The sequence below is a fragment of the Oncorhynchus tshawytscha genome, linkage group LG13 (genome assembly GCF_018296145.1).
Source record: "Oncorhynchus tshawytscha isolate Ot180627B linkage group LG13, Otsh_v2.0, whole genome shotgun sequence".
In the NCBI taxonomy this organism is placed as follows: domain Eukaryota; kingdom Metazoa; phylum Chordata; class Actinopteri; order Salmoniformes; family Salmonidae; genus Oncorhynchus; species Oncorhynchus tshawytscha.
In genome coordinates this window covers 9,073,248-9,082,941 of record NC_056441.1, presented here as the reverse complement: position 1 = coordinate 9,082,941, position 9,694 = coordinate 9,073,248, and the positions used below count along the sequence as shown (strand labels likewise).

The following is a 9,694-nucleotide window of genomic DNA, read 5'->3' as shown; positions in this document are numbered from 1 at the left end:
AACGGGGGGGGAAAATAATTGGGAGATCTAATTATTTGTTTAAATTGAGCCTACAAATTAGCCAAGAAGAAAATCTATGATTATACAAAACAAAATGCATATGAACCTGAGAATATCTTTATCAACTCAGGTAGTATATTTGTTTTGATTTGACATCGAGTATAATATATTAACATCGCGGAGGTCCATTCATATCGATGTGATTCGATTGCTATAGTCGCCTTTACTTTATCCGAATGGCTACATTTGTATAATTGTTTAACATTTGTATCAGTGAAAATATTGCATATTTGTTACACTGTTTGCTATGTGTGAATTACCCTTAAATCAGCAGCCCTATTCTAGATGATTCTAACTCTCGTTGCGAGCCGCAAAAATTATTTGGGGTATATTTTTAACGCTTTCGATCAATGAAACGGGTAAACAAAAACATGTTTCGGTTAGAATGCAACGTTCTTCAGGAAATTCAATTGGAGCATTCGAGGGTTCTCGATAATAAACGGTGTGCAGGTGTTTAAAGGGTCTGAAAATGAGGCCCAATGTGAAAAAATTGTCAACAGATTTCTTTCCTCGGGAGCATCGCATCACACAATACATAATCCATCGCTAGTGTTCAAGGTTTCACATTGCACTTACCTTCTTCTCTCTAGTTCATGAAAAGAAACAAATACTCCTCAATGAAAATAAACGGCTGGTTCTCTACTATTTTAGCGCTTTGGATAAATAGAGTCACAATTCCATGTGTGTTATTATCCGGGCTATTTAAAAAAAATGTGTTTAGGTTCTAGTAAAAAGGAGGGGGTTCCGTATGCAATGAGGTAAGTGTATTTATAGCAGTGGCCAATGGGCAACCGGCAGGGACCAGCCTCATCTAATCATTGTGTTCGAGGCTTGTGTTAGATGGCAAGCGCCAAGGCTGCACCATTGTAACCAAGGATATATAAAATGTCTTCATTTGCATAGAAAATAAATGTATCTATTTCCAAGTGTAAATTGAACTATAACGTAGATATTGATTTAACATCGATTAAATAGAAGTTTAGGGAATTAACCAGAATCAATTAAATGTCAGACATCTACATGTTTATGACATTATTGCTAAAAGAGCGATTGTTCAAAGCCCCCGAACCGACCTTCAACCTGAGACGATGGTAGAACTGGTCGGAATAACTCGAGAAACCGCACACACGCCAAAGAACAGCGTACACATTCGAATAGAATAAAACCCATTCGCATTGTCTCAACAACTGATTTTTCCATCTTTACAAACAGGATGTGGTGAATCAGTCTCTCACAGATCGTCCTTGCTCCTTTCATCCATCACACGTAATAAATCATGAGTAACATATTTTTAATAAAGGACTGAGACAGCTACAAAAAAAGGCCTTCTAACTCGGTGGAGTGTTTGCTAAAGCTAAATCACCAGAATCATTGTAGTGCTCTGCATACAGTTCTACAAATCAGGGGCGTATGCACAGGTGAGCCTGAGTGGGCCCCGGGGAGCCAGGCCCAACCAATCATATTTTTCATGCTCTACTTGTCAGTGTTCCAAACAGCAGATTATTTGTATTTTTACCTAAACACATTAGGTCTACTTGACTTTGGTAGGATCTCACCAGAACTGAGTACCGACACCTCAAATGTTCTCCTGCTTGAGTTTCTGCATAAGCTAAAAAGTATTGAGAAGTTCCTACATCTAAATGGTACCCGCTACCCAAAATGAGTACCGGCACCTATTTCAGTCTAAGTCAAGCACTGGCCTAAACATGCATACACTACTATCAGATAGAATGTATAGCAAGCATTAGGGTGTGGGTGGGAAAACGTAAGGGACACGGTACGCAAGTTTGGACACACCTACTCATTCAAGGGTTTTTCTATATTTGTACTATTTTCTACATTGTACAATAATAGTGAAGACATCAAAACTAGTGGTTAGAGAGTTGGACTAGTAACCGAAAGGTTGCAAGTTAAAATCCCTGAGCTGACAAGGTACAAATCTGTCGTTCTGCCCCTGAACTTTCAAAATTCTTGGAATTTTCCGGATTGACTGACCTTCATGTCTTAAAGTAAGGATGGGCTGTCATTTCTCTTTGCTTATTTGAGCTGTTCTTGCCATAAAATAGACTTGATCTTTTACCAAATATCTTCTGTATACCACCCCTACCTTGTCACGACACAACTGATTGGCTTAAACACAATAAGAAGGAAATAAATTCCACTAATTAACTTTTAACAAGACACACCTGTTAATTGAAATGCATTCCAGGTGACTACCTCATGAAGTTGGTTGAGAGAATGCCAAGCGTGTGCAAAGCTGTCATTAAGGCAAAGGGTGGCTACTTTGAAGAATCTCAAATATGAAATATATTTTGATTTGTTTAACACTTTTTTGGTTACTACATGATTCCATGTGTTATTTCATAGCTTTGATGTCTTCACTATTATTCTACAATGTAGAAATTGTTAAAAAAAATAAAGAAAAACCCTTGAAAGTGTAGGTGTGTCCAAACTTATGGAGTATTGTGTGTAGGTCTGTGACACAAAATCAGACACTGTATAGAAAACAGGGGTGGCAATACAGTCTGCTACCATTCTCCATAGTTTCCCATCAAGGTTGTCTATACCTGGTGGCTTATCATTATTGATGGATAATGTTTTCTTTCATTATTAGATTTTGTTTATACAAAAATATGATGTTTCACTGTTCAATGTTGTCATTTCACTTCTGAGTTTTCCCTTTATTAGTGAAATAGTCATTGAAATGATTGGCTATATCAAAATGTTTTGTTATAAATTACCCATTAACTTCAATGAACGATGGAGATGAATGAGGTTTCCTGCCCATGACATCATTTAAGGTACTCAAAAGTATTTTTCCCATTGTTTTTTATGTCATTTATCTTTGTTTGGTAATATAATGTATTCTTATTTTTGTTAAGTTTAGTCACAACATTTCTCAATTTACAGTATGTCAACCAATCAGCTGAGCAGCCTCACTTATTTGCTACCTCTTTTGCAATATTTCTTTGAAACATAAAATGTTTCAATTATCATAAATCCAGGGGCTCTAACAGAAAATCATCTCAAAGTTATTTTAATTTTGGAAATGTGTTCCAAAGTATTCCCACGTATAACAGAGAGATGCATGTTATCATCTAAAAATATAAGCAACATTTGACATGACTGGGCCCCAAGTGGCCCAGTGGTCTAAGGCACTGCATCTCAGTGCAAGAGGCATCACCACAGTCCCTGGTTTGAATCTGGGCTGAATCACTTCCGGCTGTGATTGGGAGTCCCATAGGGTGGTGCACAATTGGCCTGGGGTATGCAGTCATAGTAAATAAGAATTTGTTCCTAACTGACTTGCCATGTTAAATAAAACAGACAATTGATCCAGGAGGCTCTGACAGTTCTCACTGTTAGTCTCTTAACGGGTGCATACTCCCGCTCTGAGGCTCGATGTTACCAGTTTACTAACCACCGGTCTTGGCAACCCATCTTTACGCACACCTGGCAACCCTCATTACACACACCTGCGTCTCATCATCAGTCACACCGGGACTTCATTACCCCCTTGATTACTCACCCTTTACATAGTACTCTTCGGTTAATAGTCGTCAAGTAGTATTGTTTATGTTTTCTTGTCAGACGATTCTCTTGTTTGTATCGTTCCATGTTCATTATTATTAAACTCACTAACTGAACTTGTTTCCTGACTCCCTGCGCCTTCGTTACAGCTTTTCAACAAGTGGTATGAATCATTTTACAAATACTTCCAGTGCTGCATCTGGAGTCAATTCCTCATACACATCACACCAACATAAAAAATAAAATAAAATAATAATCCTGAAAACATCACAGACATTATCAAGCATTGCACACACATTACGCAAATAATGACTGTTATAGCTCTTGGTGGTCAATAGCAGCAGGCTTTAGATGAGGCAGGTGAACTTGTAACTACAATACTTCAACAACATTTGACATGGGATCCTCTAAGCTTTACAGGAATATGGATCTTAACATATACAGCAACACCTCCCCATAGGCATTCCTATCTGTTCTGTAGATGTCTCCTAGTGTTAAATGTTTACATTTGTGGCTGCCTAGCCTAGCCTAGCCTAGCCTAGCCTAGCCTACTATCTCCTGGTCATCGAGACAGCGAGAGGTTGCCAAGCCTATTGTGATTATTACTGTTATATCAGGGCATTATGTCCTAGTCTCATAATATATAGGCCTATGGTTTATTAGGTGATTGGGAGTCCCATAGGGTAGCGCACAATTGGCCCAGCGTCGTCCGGGTTTGGCCGGTGTCCGGGGTTGGCCGGTGTAGGCCGTCATTGTAAATAATAATTTGTTCTTAACTGACTTGCCAAGTTAAATAAAGGTTAAATAAATACATAAATAAAAGGTTACATTTATTATAATAATAATAATAAGTCGGTCCATGTGAGTCACATGTTAAATGCAAATCATGGATTTACGTAGGCCTACAAAACTATTTGGTCTGTAATGTGAAAATCACATGTTAAACGGTTTTGTTGTGTGAGATCGATTACAGGGTAGACTTCGTTTTAATGATAAATTTATGATAATTTTATGATAATTTTATGGTGATCTGAGTGCCCAAATTTTGGCCCAGCTAAATGTTTGCTGGCCCTGCCTTCTGCCTATGTCACTGCTACAAACTGTTTGAAATGAAAACACAAGAGATAAATTCAGCAGAGATTTGCACACGGTTGGGGGGTCGGGATTCAGTCTCTGAGGGCACAGTGCGGTTGTAATTGGCATATCTAAGCCACTTTGAGCCAAGTACTCTGAGGGGGGGGGGGATAGACAGTCCCAAACACAATGGTTACTAGGCTACTATGGTTCAGTTTCTGTGTGCTCAGCCGTCCTCATTCAGCTCTGCTGTACTAACCACTCAGGGTCACTGCTACTGTAATATAGGACGGAAATCTCACAAAGCAAAACACGCTTTGGGAGTGAGGTTATCCCTAGGAACAGATCTAGAATCAGCTTCTCCACCCCATTCTAACCTTAAACATTAGTGAGGAAATGCGACACTGACCCAAGACCAGCATATAGGGGCAACTTCACTGTATTCTTGGCACCCATTTGCTTTCTTTTCTTTAGTTTCATGATGTCACACCCTCCCCGTTGGCCCCTCCCCTCCGTCTCTAATGTAAGGAGCAGGTGCACGTGGACCAGACCGTCTGGTGATGTGAAATGACAGCACCAACCAGACGGCATCCCCAGAGAGCAGGGGGAGAAGAAGGTAGGAACCACACACACACACACACACACACACACACACACACAGACCCCCTCCCTCACAAGGCACACACAATGGCTCCCCTCCCGCCCTACCCTCGTGTCACCGCCACTCTTCCAGAACATTCACCACTCCTCTCCCTCCCACATCCTCTCCCTCCTCCAACCTCACTCCTCTCCATTCATCCCTCCCCCCTCATCTCTCCTCTTCTCTCCCTCCATCCCCTTTTCCCTCCCGCCTCCATTGACATCTGTGATTGTCACATCCATGTGGTCTTCCAATATTATCACCAATACAATACCCACCCTACCACCCTGACCATACAATACCCACCCTACCACCCTGACCATACAATACCCACCCTACCACCCTGACCATACAATACCCACCCTATCACCCTGACCATACAATACCCACCCTATCACCCTGACCATACAATACCCACCCTACCACCCTGACCATACAATACCCACCCTACCAGCCTGACTATACAATACAATACCCACCCTACCACCCTGACCATACAATACCCACCCTACCAGCCTGACAATACAATACAATACCCACCCTGCCACCCTGAAAATATAATACCCACCCTACCACCCTGACCATACAATACCCACCCTATCACCCTGACCAGACAATACCCACCCTACCAGCCTGACAATACAATACAATACCCACCCTGCCACCCTGACCATACAATACCCACCCTACCACCCTGACCATACAATACCCACCCTATCACCCTGACCATACAATACCCACCCTACCACCCTGACCATACAATACCCACCCTACCACCCTGACAATACAATACAATACCCACCCTGCCACCCTGAAAATATAATACCCACCCTACCACCCTGACCATAATTTACCCACCCTACCACCCTGACAATACAATACCCACCCTACCACCCTGACAATATAATACCCACCCTACCACCCTGACAATACAATACCCAGTCTACCACCCTGACAATATAATACCCACCCTACCACCCTGACCATACAATACCCACCCTACCACCCTGACCATACAATACAATACCCACCCTACCACCCTTACCATACAATATAATACCCACCGTACCACCCTGACTATACAATACAATACCCACCCTACCACCCTGACCATACAATACAATACCCACCCTACCACCCTGACAATACAATACCCACCCTACCACCCTGACCATACAATACCCACCCTACCACCCTGACCATGCAATACCCACCCTGCCACCCTGACAATATAATACCCACCCTACCACCCTGACAATACAATATAATACCCACCGTAGCACCCTGACAATACAATACCCACCCTACCACCCTGACAATATAATACCCACCCTACCACCCTGACAATACAATACCCACCCTACCACCCTGACCATACAATACAATACCCACCCTACCACCCTGACCATACAATACAATACCCACCCTACCACCCTGACCATACAATATAATACCCACCCTACCACCCTGACCATATAATACCCACCCTACCACCCTGACAATATAATACCCACCCTACCACCCTGACAATACAATACCCACCCTACCATCCTGACCATACAATACCCACCCTACCACCCTGACTATACAATACCCACCCTACCACCCTGACCATACAATACAATACCCACCCTACCACCCTGACCATACAATACAATACCCACCCTACCACCCTGACCATACAATACCCACCCTACCACCCTGACAATATCATACCCAACCTACCACCCTGACAATACAATACCCACCCTACCACCCTGACAATATAATACCCACCCTACCACCCTGACAATACAATACAATACCCACCCTACCACCCTGACCATACAATACACACCCTACCACCTGACAATACAATACAAACCCACCCTACCACCCTGAATATACAATACAATACCCACCCTACCACCCTGACTATACAATACCCACCCTACCACCCTACCACCCTGACAATACAATACAAACCCACCCTACCACCCTGACCATACAATACAAACCCACCCTACCACCCTGACCATACAATACAATACCCATCCTACCACCCTGACCATACAATACAAACCCACCCTACCACCCTGACCATACAATACAATACCCACCCTACCACCCTGACCATACAATACCCACCCTACCACCCTGATCATACAATACAATACCCATCCTACCACCCTGACTATACAATACAATACCCACCCTACCACCCTGACAATACAATACCCACCCTACCACCCTGACAATACAATACCCACCCTACCACCCTGACAATATAATACCCACCCTACCACCCTGACCATACAATACAATACCCACCCTACCACCCTGACTATACAATACAATATCCACCCTACCACCCTGACCATACAATACCCACCCTACCACCCTGACTATACAATACAATACCCACCCTACCACCCTGACAATACAATACCCACCCTACCACCCTGACAATACAATACAATATCCACCCTACCACCTGACCATACAATATAATACCCACCCTACCACCCTGACAATACAATACCCACCCTGAAACCCTGACAATACAAAATAATACCCACCCTACCACCCTGACCATACAATATAAACCCACCCTACCACCCTGACCATACAATACCCACCCTGAAACACTGACAATACAATATAATACCCACCCTACAACTCTGACCATATAATATAAACCCACCCTACCACCCTGACCATACAATATAATACCCACCCTGACAATATAATATAATACCCACCCTACCACCCTGACCATACAATACCCACCTTACCACCCTGACCATATAATACCCACCCTACCACCCTGACCATACAATACCCACCCTAACACCCTGACCATACAATACCCACCCTACCACCCTGACCATACAATACAATACCCACCCTACCACCCTGACCATACAATACCCACCCTACCATATAATACCCACCCTACCACCTGACAATACAATATAATACCCACCCTACCACCCTGACCATACAATACCCACCCTACCACCCTGACCATACAATACAATACCCACCCTACCACCCTTACCATACAATATAATACCCACCGTACCACCCTGACTATACAATACAATACCCACCCTACCACCCTGACCATACAATACAATACCCACCCTACCACCCTGACAATACAATACCCACCCTACCACCCTGACCATACAATACCCACCCTACCACCCTGACCATGCAATACCCACCCTGCCACCCTGACAATATAATACCCACCCTACCACCCTGACAATACAATATAATACCCACCGTAGCACCCTGACAATACAATACCCACCCTACCACCCTGACAATATAATACCCACCCTACCACCCTGACAATACAATACCCACCCTACCACCCTGACCATACAATACAATACCCACCCTACCACCCTGACCATACAATACAATACCCACCCTACCACCCTGACCATACAATATAATACCCACCCTACCACCCTGACCATATAATACCCACCCTACCACCCTGACAATATAATACCCACCCTACCACCCTGACAATACAATACCCACCCTACCATCCTGACCATACAATACCCACCCTACCACCCTGACTATACAATACCCACCCTACCACCCTGACCATACAATACAATACCCACCCTACCACCCTGACCATACAATACAATACCCACCCTACCACCCTGACCATACAATACCCACCCTACCACCCTGACAATATCATACCCAACCTACCACCCTGACAATACAATACCCACCCTACCACCCTGACAATATAATACCCACCCTACCACCCTGACAATACAATACAATACCCACCCTACCACCCTGACCATACAATACACACCCTACCACCTGACAATACAATACAAACCCACCCTACCACCCTGAATATACAATACAATACCCACCCTACCACCCTGACTATACAATACCCACCCTACCACCCTACCACCCTGACAATACAATACAAACCCACCCTACCACCCTGACCATACAATACAAACCCACCCTACCACCCTGACCATACAATACAATACCCATCCTACCACCCTGACCATACAATACAAACCCACCCTACCACCCTGACCATACAATACAATACCCACCCTACCACCCTGACCATACAATACCCACCCTACCACCCTGATCATACAATACAATACCCATCCTACCACCCTGACTATACAATACAATACCCACCCTACCACCCTGACAATACAATACCCACCCTACCACCCTGACAATACAATACCCACCCTACCACCCTGACAATATAATACCCACCCTACCACCCTGACCATACAATACAATACCCACCCTACCACCCTGACTATACAATACAATATCCACCCTACCACCCTGACCATACAATACCCACCCTACCACCCTGACTATACAATA

General features: G+C 43.6%; 1 protein-coding gene across 7 annotated transcripts in view; it reads right to left on the bottom strand.

Moving 5' to 3' along the window:
- LOC112265785 (protein 4.1-like) overlaps positions 1-9,694 on the bottom strand; it is a 164,155-nt gene that overhangs the window by 120,647 nt on the left and 33,814 nt on the right. For 6 of the 7 annotated variants that reach the window (XM_042295134.1, XM_042295132.1, XM_042295136.1 and 3 more), the window contains exon 1: positions 637-751. The exons of the other annotated variant lie outside the window; for it this stretch is intronic. The gene's annotated coding sequence lies outside the window, so the exon portion shown is untranslated. Of the gene's footprint in view, positions 1-636; positions 752-9,694 lie in introns of those variants that run through there. 7 annotated transcript variants of the gene reach the window in all.